This window comes from Protopterus annectens, chromosome 1.part1, assembly GCF_019279795.1.
Source record: "Protopterus annectens isolate FY-2018-M chromosome 1.part1, PAN1.0, whole genome shotgun sequence".
Taxonomy (NCBI): domain Eukaryota; kingdom Metazoa; phylum Chordata; order Ceratodontiformes; family Protopteridae; genus Protopterus; species Protopterus annectens.
Genome location: NC_056726.1, coordinates 1246425095 through 1246440122, shown reverse-complemented (window position 1 = coordinate 1246440122; position 15028 = coordinate 1246425095). Strand labels below are relative to the sequence as shown.

Below are 15028 nucleotides of genomic sequence, written 5' to 3'. Positions count from 1 at the left end.
CATTAGCATGAATTTAGGGAAGGTTATGAAGTCTGAAACTCAAATGCCTATTATTTTCTAACTTCAACACTATGATTTGCCAGTGACTTGTCAGAAAACCACAATTTTATAAGAAACAGACCAAAAAATATGAGGCAATCATCTGGATATTCTGCGAAAATCTGTATGTTGAGAAGTACTCTCCGAAAGGCTTACACTTTTTCTGCTTAGGTGAAGTCACAACACCAATATGAATCACAGAGGGGACTAAATGGTGTAAGGTTTGCACAGACAACTTCTGTTTAACCATTTCTCAGTGTAACTAGAGAGATCTGTCTGCCAGAGAGGTGGATAAAGCGAATTGCTTGTGTATGGCTGTGTGTCGACAGCAGGACCCACATTATTATCCGACAGTGCAGTACACAACTCCTCCCGCTCCAGTACAGCCGTGTCACTGAGGAGTTGTGTGTCGTTAACCCCATGACTGACTGCTTCTATTTCTGGGAGAAACGAAACTAAAGTTTGCTTTCGCTTTAGCTGCTGAAAGTCTGGGACGCAGCACCGTCGAAATAGGAAGAAGGATATCGAAAAAAAAATGCAGGTATGTGATATTTTATATATTATTTCATGATTTAACGTTGTCGGTTATTGAAGGTGTTGAGACAGTACAGGTCAGCTGCCACATTTCTTTTGCGTTTGTTTCTTTGGAGTCGTCATCACAAAATAAGCACTTTTTGATTAAGTTATAAGTCAGCTGCTGACAGGTATCTGCCCCACACTGGTTTTCTTATAAGGTGCATTTCTTACACCTGTACTGCACAACTACCTTAGTGATATCCAACTCGCTTACAGTACAGACAATTTACTTCAGTTTAGGCTGAACAATTTAATAATATTTCAAACTTTATTACAGACGAAGTCGTGAGTTGTGTAAACGTGTTGAAAATTATGTCTTAACCTCTTACCTCAAGAGATTTGGACAAAGCCGAAAGTAATGGAGGAGCAAAGCCCCCAAAATAGGGATAGATATTGCTCCCATAAACTCGGAAAGTTGCAAGAGCAACTGTTTTGTGTTAGCATGCTTTTTTCTGAACGATGTGAAGTCTGAAACTCAAACGTTTGTCATTATTGTGTGACTTTAATCTTCAGTGACTGATTTGGAAGGAGACTACACATTTTATGAGGAAACCACCAAGAACATGAGGCAGAAATGACATCCTATGAAAATCTGGACAGCTGAGAGATATATATTAAGGGAGTTGTCAGCAATGCGTAATTTTCAAACTCTTACCTCCAGAATCAGGGGCAAATCCCAAAGTGGTCAGGGATAATCAGTGACATTGTTTAAAATACCAGTACCACAATGATGACAGAATAATAAAAAAAACATGAATTAACATGACTTTTCTTAAATGAAGTAATTCTATAATTATTGTCATTTTTTATTATATTTAATCCACTATCCTTTTCTCCCAAAATTGTCATCTTCAGGAGCGACAGAGCAATAGTTTGTGTCAAACTGGGGATATCCGTGAAAAATTTGCTGAGTACTATATTGTCATGAGGGTTGTAGTTTGAACTAGGTACAAAAAAAAGAACTGGACTCAATAATATATTGTTAGATATTGCATGCAGACAACCAAATAATGAATTGTAAGCATTAGCCCATGTTTGTGTCAACAAGGCTTGACCACTGGGAAGGGAAAGGTATATTTTAACATGAAGTGATCCCGCTATGCAAGCCCAAATGTCTGAAATAAGCTGTGCTGCTAAATGACCTTGTCCACTTTAACCTATAAACATCTGTTCAGTGAAACTAAACTTTTGGTGCAGCTTCTGGTAAAATCATGTTCTGATTATGTAAGTCGCTTCTTTGGCTAAGACCAAGTGTAGTAGTTAATAGAAAGTTGTACTACTACAAACACACACACACACACACACACACACACACACACACACACACACATTGTAATTTTAAAGCTGCTTTCATGTTTTTGAGTGGACATGTTTCAAGAATGAAAAATTGTACTAGACTGAGGTTCCTGTTTTGGATATCAGCTCAGAATAAGCTAATAGTACTGGAAGCCACAGTTGGGCTGGAAGATAAGATAATCCAGTATTTCAGTATGTGTGGGGATAGTTGTAATAAAAGGCATATGTATTTTTTGTAAGGGTGCTTCTATGTGAGTACTTGAAGCACCGTTCCCAGCACTCTCTCAGTGCATTCATTCCTCCAATAGGGATGAAAACCAGATATTTTCAGTCCCTGAACAGACTGTGAGCCCTGTAGCTCATTCATTCCCTGCTTGAGATGAGAGACGTATGAGTTCATTTTTTCCCAAGAGGCAAAAGATGGCTGTTAGGAAGGAGACTATCCCATGTTTATGCAGGCTTCCTCTCCCTAGTACCTAACCGGTCTCTGTGGAGGCACGTAGCTTCCACATTTGCTGCTGTCCTAGCAGGTTCCATGCTTGCTCTTATATAAATGTGCACACCTCCAGGCTTACATATGGCATGTAACCAAATTGACTCATATTTTTAAGGCAGTCCTTCAACACTCGGTGGCGTCATCAATGCAGTTTCTCAGACTGCTTCCCTCTACTCAGGATAAGAAAATCAGTGTTGATCACTTAGTTTCATCCAGCCTTACCCTCATTTTGGCCCTTCTGTCACTCAAGATGGGAATAAACATGGACTGCATGAAATGTACTGAGAGCTTTTCCCTCCATACCATATAACATCCTCATGCAGAAACAGTAGAAGAAGCTGAGAAGGTGTGACAATGAGAAAATATGAGGGAATATTTTGTGTGTGTTGGTGTGAGAGTCTAAAATTGTTCCCCAGATTCTCTTTGCCATCTGCTTTATGCAGATAAAGAACACAAGGAGACAATTTCTACTAAGCGGAACAGATGTAAATATTATCGAATATGCAGTTGCTGACGTCATGAGCCATTAAAATAGCATTTCTGGGTAGTATAGTGTGTGTGATGTGCTAATAGTGCCAGAACACCAGACTGGCTATGCATATGCTGCAGATTTTATTTCACTTGCTTTGTAGTGTGTATGCTTCTGACATTTAGGCCTCCCTATTGTAACTCAAAAACTGATAACTATGAGTCCTGGGATTATGAAAAAAAAAATAAAATTCAGAACAGTAAATATTGAATATTGTTATTTTTCCTTTAAAGTTGTTTTTTTTTTTTTTTGCATTGCACCCTCAGTGTGAGGGGCAAGCCTCCACACCTCCTAAACATTATACATATCAACTCTGAGACTGCAGTAACTTGGAAAAAAACAGCACTCAGAGTAAGAACAATCTCAGACTTGGTACATATATTTATGCTATGTCGAAGTTTTTGGTCATTCCTTCTTGGTGCTACAGAGGTTGTAGTTACGTATCTCAGAATATCAAACAGTTATCCTCATATGTAGTGCTGTAATACTAATAGCTCTCAACCTCTTCCTCCAGAGTCAGAGACAAATCCAAAAATAATCAGGGAACTTTTTAAAATATTAGTACTATAAACTTGGGAAGTTGGCAGAATAAGAGAATGTGAGTTAATGTAAAGAATCTCCACGGCAATACCCAGATTTGCTCTGAGCCATTGCACAATGGTACCTCCTATACCGATCCAACAGACATTGCCAGTATACTGGCTGACAGATTCAGTGCTAACTTTACTCCTCCCCCCCAAAGGACCAATCACAATACCAGTAGATTGACAGACACCCAGTATTACTGCTGCACAGGTTAAAACAGCACTGTCCAAGGCCAAGAATACAGCTTCTATGGGACCTGACAATATACCTGGCTGTGTTCAACATGAACTACAAAGTGAACTGGCACCTCACCTGTGTACCCTGTTCAATCACATCCTCACCTCAGGCTTTATCCCCTACTGAATGGTGCACTGCTATAGTCATCCCTCTCCACAAAGGAGGAGTGACTACAGACCCCGGGAATTATTGCCCAATTAGCCTGATGAGTCTGATATGCAAAGCTATGGAATGCATCATCATAGACCTAATAAACAAGGATGCAGGGAATCTCCAAACTCTGGATCCTACACAGTTTGGTTTTGTGAAAGGTAGATCATGACTGCTCAAGTTGATCGGCTTCTTTGAGTCAGTCACCAGAGTTACGGATGAACGCAACATGGTTCATACAGCCTACCTTGATCTGGCCAAGGCCTTTGATACCATTCTCCACTCAGGAATCATATAAAAACTCACTAAGCTGGGCATCAACCCCTATATTACTAGGTGGGTTGCAAACTGGCTCACAGATAGAACCCACAGTGTGAAAGTAGCTGACTCCAAGTCAGACTGCCCACCATTCACGAGTGATGTCCCACAGGGTTCAGTCCTGGGTCCTCTCCTGTTTGGTATCTACTTCTCTGAAGTCTAGGCCAACACAAAGGGACTCTAGCTGACAAAGTTCGCAGACGATTGCAAGTTGGGAGTTATTATTAACTCCCCAGGTAATGTTGGCATCCTACAGAAAGGCCTCAATGACACCAATGACTGGTGTCAGAACCATGGCCTTAGGCTCAGTGCCAAAAATGTGTTGTCACCCCCTTGGGAAAAACCCGGTTCTCTTGAATTACCACATTGATGGTAGTCCACTGAACACAGACAGCATTATAAGAGACCTGGGAACACAGGTTGACAGCAGCCTCTCTTTTGATCATCATGTTGCCACTGTGGTATGTGGCACATCTCTTTACTAAGGGTTTTGCATCCAGGAAGAAAGAGGTCATTGTCTCCCTCTGTTCTTCCCTCATTAGTCCAATCATTGAATAAAATGCTCCATTTGGCATGTACCTCACTAGACACCCGCAACAACTGGAGAGGCTGCAAAAGTACCTCACAAAGAGGATCCTAGGCCTTAAACATTTGTCCTACATGGACAGACTCAAAAAACTCCCAACTATTCTCTTTCTCATATCACCTACTTAGAGGCGATATCTGCTTGACTTACAAAGCCATGTCTGACCCAGCTCTGTTAGAAATGCTACTTCTAAATAAATTCCAATCCCTCCGCACCACATGTTGCAGAGACCTCAACCACATTACCACAATCAACAGAACATGCTTGAGGGACAGGTTCATAACCCAGAGACCGCCCATCCTATGGAATAGACTACCCATACATGTCAAACAGAGCACCTCATTGGCCCTCTTCAAGAGGAATCTTGATGAGTGGATGGGAAGTAGAAAATTCACCCTGGGGATCACTCCAGTGGCTCTACTTGACAGAGCCACTATGAACTAAGGTCGGGTTCATAGGTTCATAGCTTGGTACTAGACTGTCAGCCCTAGGGCCTATACAAGCCTAGCCAAACAATTCCCCGGATAGTTCTTCCCACAATACTTACCTCCCTGGACCCCTGTCTAGCAGGTTGACTGACGTGATCCCTGGGGTGAATTTCCTATCTCCCATCCAATAGTCAAGGTTCCTTTTGAAGATGGCCAAGGAGGCGCTCTGCTTGGCATGTATAGGCAGTCTATTCCAGAGTATGGGGAGTCTCTGGGTCAGGAACCTATCCCTCCAGCATGTTTTGTTCATTGTGATGACAATGTTTAGATCCCTGGAGCGCGTGGATCTGAGGGATTGGAATTTCTTTAAGTGTAGCATGTCCAACAGCTCTGGGTTTGACGTGGCCTTGTATGTCAAGCAGAGATCGCCTCTGAGTAGACGATATGTCACAGACCATAGCTGGAGTTTTTTTAGATGGTCAGCATAGGGCATCTGCTTTAGGCATGAGATTCTTTTAGTGAGGTATTTCTGTGGCCTTTCCAGCTGTTGCAGATGTCTTGTGAAATAAATACCAAAGGGGCGTTGTACTCTATAATGGGTATAATGAGGGATGAGTACAGTGGGACAATGATCTCCTTTTTTCTGAATGAAAAGCTCTTAGTGATGAGGTGTGCCACATAAAAGAATTTCCTGACTATTGTGGCAATGTGGTTATCGAAGGTGAGACCACTGTCCACCTGTGGCCCTAAGTCTCTCATCACACTTTCGGTGTTTAGTGTACTGTTATCTGTGTGGTAATTCATGGATACGTGTTTTTTTCCCAAAGGGGATAACTGTACATTTCTTGGCATTAAGCTTGAGCCCATGGCTCTGGCACCAAGCATCTGTTTCTGTAAGGCCCTTTTGTAGAATATCCACATCATTTGGGGATTCAATAATGGCTCCCAGTTTGCAGTCATCTGCAAACTTTGTTAGCCAGAGTCCCTTAGTGTTGGCCTGTACTTCAGAGAAGTAGATGCTGAACAAGAGCAGTCCCAGGACTGAACTCAGAGGTACTCCACTTGTCACTTATCTGAAGCTGGATTTGGAGATGGCTACTTTTACAGTCTGGGTTCTGTCAGTAAGCCATTTGGCACCCCATCGAGTGACGTAGGGATTTATGCCCAGCCTAATAAGTTTATCTATAATTCCAGAGTGGGGGATGGTGTCGAAGGCCTTGGCGAAGTCCAGATAGGCTGTGTGGACCACCTTACCCTCATCCACAGCTCTGGAGACTGATTTGAAGAAGTCAATCAGGTTCAGGAGACAAGATTGGCCCTTCATGAGCCCAAACTGGGTGGGGTCCAGTGTTTGAAGGTTGCCAGTGTCTTTGTTTATAAGTTCCATAATAATGCGTTCCATGCCCTTGCAGATCAGGCTCGTCAGACTGATGGGACAGTAGTTTCCGGGATCCAAGGTGGTGGCACGATGCCAGGATAATCCTATGGGCTAGGCTTGTAAAGGCTCCAGGGCCATTAACCTAGTACACACCTATGAACCTATGAACCTATGAATGTCTATTTTCTGAAGTAAAAGAAGTGTATAGCTCTAATTAATTTATGTGTACACCATCCTTTCCCCTAAATTGTCAGTTTTAGGAGTGATTAGGAATGACAGAGAAAAACTGTGAGCCAAAGTCAAGGACACCCCTTAAAATTAGGAAGAGGACAGTTGAGACATATGATAACACTATGCAAAACTACATTTTTTATTTCTTTGCTGTGCTACTTTTATTCATATTTAATTGCACGTGTTTAGATTAATGACTCCTGGTAGCTAACATACAGTCAGTTATTTTAATATGTAACCAGGGTGCCTGGCCCTAAATGCCATTTTTAAGAATTTGTGCTGTTTATGTACAATATGTACAAAAAACATTTGTTCTTATTGTAAATTAGTACATTGACTTTGCTATGTGTCCAAGGACTAACTTTACTATTGTACTGTTTTGCTAACACTTCTGTGTTGTTGTTGTATTCTTGTCTGTTTTGTATATCTGGTTAGCTTTGACCCTGGGCTGGGACTAAATTTGTCAGAGTTGATCAGTGCTATACCCTATTAAACAAATTCATATAAATAAATAAATAAGTACTGGTTAGTTTATGATGTATGTTCATTTTCTACTACTTTGTTCCAGTCAGTAACTACCATGTCTATACAGTTGCTTCTCTTATTCTGCATGGTTCAAAAGTTCAAAGTTTTATATGTTCATAGGTACTTACTAGGCTAGGCTATTGATCTGTGAGGATGTTAAGAAGCCTAGCCTTTCAATCCTATGGTAGTTTTTAGCCCTTATGTTTTGCATAAGAATAACCCAGAGGCAAGCATATGTGGAGTGAAAGAAGGTTGCACAGAAGTATTCTGTGTGATATGTACTATCCTTCCAACCTAACCAACTTGAGTGGCTGTTCATACTGCCATGAATGTGTCCCTTGTTGCACTATTTCCTGGAATGTCAAGTACTGCCTCCGGTAAGCATGTCAGAATTTCATGTATCTCTTAACTGGCCTTTTCATTTGGTGTTTATATTGCTGCAGGTTTACTTGTTCAGATAATGATTCTGCTTGTAACAACAAGAAAAATACAGTGTGGTGATGAGTCATAAAGGAAGCTTTCATTGCTACCTGTTTTATGTTGTTGTTGTTTGTTTTCCGGCTTTTCCCGGTTAGAGGTCACCACAGCGGAACTCCGGTCCGCTAATGATTGGCAATAGATTTTCACAAACACCGAGGTGCCAGCTCGACGTTCGACCTTCAATGAAGGCACGCCCATTTACGCATGTCTTTCGAACGTCCACCCAACCACGGAGAGGACATGCAGACTCCACACAGAAGGCACTCCCTGCACTCCAGCTGAGAATCGAACAGGAGAACCTCTTGCTGTGAGGCAACAAAACTACCGCTGCACCACCGCGGATATGCTACCTGTTTTACGTAAGAATCAGTACTGATTTTTCTCTACCAAGCAAACTGTATTTGTAGCTTTCTATGAACACTGGTGTGCCAATTGCCAGGCAAAAAGCAGTTACACCATACTAATAACCTTGGGTGGAAGTCTACACTACACTGTATCTACCTACATTTCATTTTTTTGACTGAACTGCTGCTTGTTTGTGAGTGGTCACAGGTAGTTGAATAATATATTCTCCCTTTTAACCCAATATAGCCTTTATTTCCTAATCCTGCAAGCATCTCTTCTAAATCAGAAGGAATAGGAGATATAAGAGCTGTCAGTCTCTAACCTTTTTTCATTTTCAGACTCTGTAGACAGGGCCTGTCTTGCTTGATGCTCACTGCCAGCTTCTTTGTATTTGGGCCAGTGTTTCCATATGTGAGATGCAGTAGTAGAAGGCAGTGTATCGGGTCAAAACTCACTGCAAACAATGGCTATGAGTCTCCACACCCTTTATTTTTTCCCCTTTCCTCAATATTGTGTGATTTGAGGTCAGTTCAGGTAGGTGGAGGGAACAGCCAGGGCAGAAGTTTTTTTTTTTTTTTTTTGTTAGGAAATAGAGCGTGGGTAACCAAATCAATCTAATGAGTTTTGCTGTGCTCAAATAAGGAGCTGATGCAGACAGTTACTTAAACCAGATGAAAACTGTCCATCATAAAATGTTCATCAGCACCCCGTAGAACCAGGAAAAACTTATTTAGTAGTCCCCCAGTCCGCTAGTTCTGTTGGAGATGTACATCAAGTTAACTGCAGAACCTGATACACAGAGGCACCAGGCACAATTCACAAGTAAACAAATGAATAACTCAGAAGTAAAACAAAGTCTTAAAACAAAAACATATACTGGAAAAGCCCTTATAACAGGTGACTGACTAGATGTACTGAATCACAGACCTGGACAAGGTGATAGTCAGTGTTGTGCCTCCAAGCACTGTGATAGGGATATGACTAAGGCCATTAAGGATGTCCAGGGTTATTGCAATATTGCATATCTGAATCAGTGAAGTTCTCCTTTCCATTTATAATGCAAGGGGATGGATGACCTTTTGGATTCCCTTACCCCACTTCATAAAACCTTTACAGTTGTGAGATTCTTTCTTCATTGAAGATGGTGCCTAACCATGCAGAAAAGATTACTGGGTTCAGCAGATGCCTTATATCTTGGCTGTGAGCCAGGGGTATTCAGTGCTTCTCTGGTTGTTAGAAAGTGTCTGGGGCTCAGGACTTTACTGCAGGACAGGGGGTACAGCTTTCCTCAGATGGGGTTAAAATAGTGACAAGACTCTTTTGTTCACGCAGGTGTCTTTTTCAGCAGGGTCAAAGTAATGGTGGCATCCAAAGGTAAGGTCTGCAGATAACTGGAAGATGAAGGAGAAATCCATTGATGCCATAGCCTAAAAAAGTTGGCAAGAGGCTTATTTTCTCTTCTATTTCAGGAAATCATGACATGTGCCATCACAGAGCCAAGATTTAAAGATCTATCCTGCATATTTATTTATTTATTTATTTTAATTTGTTAACTGGGGTACAACTCTGATCATAAGTGAGAAGTGTGAGTCTCAACCCAAGAGAAAGAAGGAAAGGACAACTATTTTCAATATGTGATGTGGACATAGTTGTAAAGCATAGAACAGTATTTGATGTGAAATATGCATTTAACATGTACAAATCAAAAACAAAGTTCTTATACAAAGTAACAGACAGAAATGAAAAGACAGGAAGGAAAAAGATAAGGAGGTAGCATGTAAAGTAGCTGGTCAGTGCTGTTTATCACTCACTTTGGCTACTGGTGAAAGGTGGTCATCACTTTCATAAATCAGACTTTCAAAAATGGGGTTATAAAAACAAATCATGGTCATGAAGGTCTCCACACCTAGATCTAGTAAAGGTCTCCACACCTAGATCTAGTAATCAACACAAAGTACACATTTGTAACGTGTTACTGCATCTTCTCTGTGTCACCTCAAGAACATAACCAGTTGCTTGATAAATGTGCAACTCTTCTCATAATGAAAAATTCTTTTCTGGTCGGTGAGATAGTTATCCGTCCATGAAGTGGGAAAACTGTAAACTATCTCTCCATTGATTAGGAAGACTACATCTCATCCATCGTAAACAACTGACATTCTTGAATGAATATGTAAATAATTTTATTTGTGGAATACCTAATTGTTACTGTGTTGTTACTGATGTTGTCCATTCTTGTTACTGTTTCTTTGCAATTGTTATTTAGCTGCTTTAGATGCTGTCCATGTTATATTACACTGTTATGTTTTTATGTGTTGCAATAACAAAAAAAAAACAGTCTTGAACAATTGGTAAAAATGGTGATCAGGTGTAGAATTTATTTATTTATTTATTTTACATTTGTTGACCGGGCTAGTCTAACTGGATACATGCCCATTTTCAGAAGAGGCCCGGGGAGATAAGCTCCTTGCAAAAAAAATAACAAAAACATTTTTACTTACAATTATGTTACAGGCTAATACAGAAATTATCATAGAAGTCTAAATACCTCACATTGCAAAATGCAGGTACAATACAAAAATGCAGGCATAATATATACTATAGAAACTCTGGATATCATTCTGACAGCTGACTTTTCTAGCTGTCCTAATCTAAATATTGCCCCACCACTTTTTCACACTGACCACAATAATGTGACATTATTGTTGTGAAGTAAACCATATCTAATAAGAATGATTTCTTATTTAAGTATTTTATATGACAGATGTACTACCCTGAACAATCACCTTGTGTCAGTTAAATGAGATTGTATGTTTATTGGGCCCCCTTTGTAACCAATTGGTGAGTCATTCACTTTGCAACACTTGTAAACAACTACAATGATAAATTCATCCCATTGAGGCATAAACATGGTGGACGTTTCAGCAGTAAATTTAAATGATGGAATTATCAAAAAAAAAAAAATATATATATATATATATATATATATATATATAAAGTCTTCAAACTTTACCTAGTCCTTTGTAACAGATGTTAGGTCAATGCCATCAGAAAAGAACTCATTAAAACAATCAGTAGAAAGAAATTTTCATTCTAGACAAAATTTGCCATCAGGACAGTTAACAATAACAAGGCCTGTACAGACACATCTGAACAAGAAAGAGGAAGGAAAAGTACAGTGTGTATTAGAAAACAATGATTCACCGTAGTGTAGACAGTAGATACAGCTAACATGCAGAGCTAAAACAAAGGGTAGCCCCGACCACTCTTCCTCAATACAACGTGATGCTATCCAAAATTATATCTAAATGTTATTCCTGCCTTTGGTGAGGTCATAAACCTCAGTTTCATGGGACCCGATGAGATACTATGGAGTCTAGTTGTGTTTTTAGAAATCACTTAGTGTAACCCTGTACTCACATTTGAAAAAAATGCATTCAAAATGGCTACATTCCAGATAGCTAGAAACAGGCAATTATAATCTTGACCAATTGATGGGAAATCAGAAAGTCATCCTTGGTCTGACCCCATGTTTCTGATAGAGTCAGTAATACCTAAACTTACCCCCACCCTTATTTGTTTATTTATTTATTTACTTACATTTGTTAACTGGGTAGTGTTCGACTAGGGAAGTCGCCCATTTTCAGCAGAGACCCAGGAAGAAAAGCTCCAGTACAGTAGCAATTAGGAAAACAAGTGGCAATGACACAAATATTAACAACAATACAATTAACAAAATTACTAAGAAACAAACAGAAACTTCTTAACATGCCTCCTCCTAATAAATGTCCATGATATACAGGGACACAATTGGGCTGGGTTGCACAGCTAGGTTTATAAAGGCCCTGGTGGTTGTTAGCCTAGTATATACCTATGAACTATAGCAGTGTCTATAGCAAAAACGCTTTTTTCTTGTATTAAATAAATTAGCGTTCAGCTTTTTTATCGAGTTCGCTGTGCTGTGTTTGATTGTTGGAAAGCCTTGGATTTCATCTTTGGATATTTACAGTGACTGCAACTACTGCTTTTGCTTCAGGTTTGCTGTTCGGTGAGGGCTCCCTTCATTCTGTTATATACCTATGAACTTATAAGCCAAGAGAGTCTTAACATTTGTAAAATAGTGAGAATCAAGACACATTACATCAAGTCCTGCTTATCCACAAAGGAACAGACAAGTGGGATGGATAATACTAGTGAAAAGCCTTGTTAGAAACTGCAACAATTTTGAGAATGTATTTATTTATCTTTTACTGACCAGGTTAGTCTCACTAAGTTAGTCACCTCTTTTCATATGAGACAGTAGGTGGTATTTATACTACTAGTGGAAATTTGGCTAGGGCATCCAGGAATTCACCCTACTAGTTATTGCTGGAAGTGGGACCCATTTTGCATGAGCACTTCCTGTTTCCATTCCAGGCACAGAAGTGGCCTGGAGAAAGAGGGAGGCAGATGGATAGAGAAGGAGATAATGAAATGATAAGGGAAAAGGAGGAAAAAGCCAATATGAAGACCAGAGAATGCATACAGAGTTTCGAGGAGATGTGTCAGAGAAATCTGTTTGATGGAAATGAGTTGGCAAATGATGGATTTATAATTACAGCCCTCCACTTGGGAGGGTTGTGGGATGATTTACTTAAAGAAATGGTGATGCAGGGTGAGCCAGTAAATGAAGGAGACTTTTCCTGGGAGGACATTATAGAGAAAATACAAAAGGAGAATGCTGAGACAATCCTGATGAACATTGGTAAGAGGGAGAAGAAAAGATATGCAGAGAAAGTAAAAGAAGGCAAAAGGGAAGCGGCAGAAATGAAAAAGGCAGAAGAAAATGAAAAGTGGAAGTATGTGGTAGATTCAGAGTAAAAAAGACAGCTAAATGGACAGGTATGAAGTGTGGGACAATTTAAAAGCACCTTTGCGTGTAAAAGTACCTGAGATAAGATCATTTATTCTTATTAAAAAAGTGATATTTTATAACATTATATCTGGGACAGTATTTTTTATGGAAAATTTTCTTGGAGAATATAAAAAAAAAAAGAATGTAACCTATGGAATCTTCATATGATAAAAGCATTTAAGAAAGAAACAAAAAAGAAAATTCATATATAATTTCAAGCAGAGATAGCAAGAGAACTTTGAAAGGACATTTGAAAACTTTATGTAAAGAAATACTGGATATTGCAAATGTTTATGATAAAGGGGGTTTATGGACTGGTGCATTGGGGTTTTAATATTGTGTTAAAATAGAAAAACTATATATATACACACACACGCGCGCGCACACACACAAACACACACACACACACACACACACACACACACACACACACACACCAAGCATGGTATATGTGGAGGGGAATTGGAGACAACCCAAAACACTTTTTTTTGTAATGGAAGAGAAGGACATTTGATAAGTAACTGTATTAAAAGAAAATGTTATACTTGTGGGTATATAGGAGATGGTATAAAGTGTGAATTGAAATATTGTAAATGTAATAAAATTGGGCATTTATAGATGGGTTATAAAAATGAAAATAAGAGTAATGAAAAAGAAAAACAAAGATAAGAGATTTTAGAAGTAGTAGAACAGAAGAAACAATAGATGTGAAAAAAAATAAAGAGGATATAGAAGAAGGCTATGAGATAAGTAATGTAGAAGGTATAAACTGTGAGATAGTATAAGGGAAATTATACAACTCCCCCCATTAGGATATCCACACCTCCAGGCTAGTTGCACAGCATAATGCATCCGAGATTATCCAAATGCAACTAACTCTGGGCAAGACCGCAATCCAAATTGTAGCTTGCTACAGACCCCCCACCATGCCCCAGGATTCACACTCCTCATGTCTTGATACACTGGAAAGTATTAGGGTACAACCAAGGGCGCCCGCAGGCAGGTGCAAGGGGGTACACTTGCACCCCCCTGGAACCGGATGGCTGAAAATGCAATTTTATTTTAATTAAAAAAAAAAAAAAAAAAACTTTTTTTCGTTTTTTTTTTTTAAACGGCGTTCCGCTTTAAGAATGCCCTTTGCATCGCGTTCCCCTTTAAGAATGCCCTTTGCATCCTTTCCGGTTGCACAGACTCAACAGGTCTTTGCGACCCGTTTTCATCTTCTGTGTCTGTGCGATAATTGGTTTACGTCTTTTACGCGCCTACCGGGGATTTGAATTGCAGAGGACGTTTGGACTGTGGACGCGCCAGCCGCCAGATGAATGTAGAAGGGAGAGGTAGGTGTGTGTATATATATATATATATATACATATTCAGTCATGCAAGAGCACCATTATCTGGTAAAGCACAACGTGGATCTGATAATTAGAAAATTAGAAATTAGAAGTGAGTATAAAATGTATTTTAACTTGTACAAAGCTGCACTGTAAGACAGCAAAGGAACACAATTTTGGAAATTTTAACACAACAAAAGAGACTTTGAATGTTGTAAAGAAAGGCAATAATTTTCATTTTGTAAAAATGGTACCGCTGAGAACAAAAGATTCACAAATTTTATGTAAGTACTCATTTCAGCTGCTTTAAGATGTGCCGTAGAAAATATAAATATGGACACTCAGACAGGTGGTAGTGAGTTTTATACAGATGACCAAAAAAAGAGAATGAAACCCTTCAAATTTTCACATATTTTTCAAAGTTTTCAAAAGTACAGATGTAAACAATATTGCTCCAAGAGTGACTCTCCCAAAAAGAATGATGCAGATTAGACAATGCAATTCTTAATTAACCCAATTTATTTAGTTAATTAGTGCTTTTAATGAGGAAGTCCATCTAAATGAAATCCTTTCACAATCAAGGTAATGAATGAAAGTGTCA

General features: G+C 39.4%; 1 protein-coding gene across 1 annotated transcript in view; it reads left to right on the top strand.

The window, feature by feature from the left end:
* Window positions 1-486: 486 nt before the first annotated feature.
* The window catches only part of LOC122815975, a 391333-nt gene continuing 376791 nt past the window's right edge, over window positions 487-15028 (top strand). The window contains exon 1 of the mRNA XM_044088863.1: window positions 487-580. The gene's annotated coding sequence lies outside the window, so the exon portion shown is untranslated. The remainder of the gene's footprint in view (window positions 581-15028) is intronic.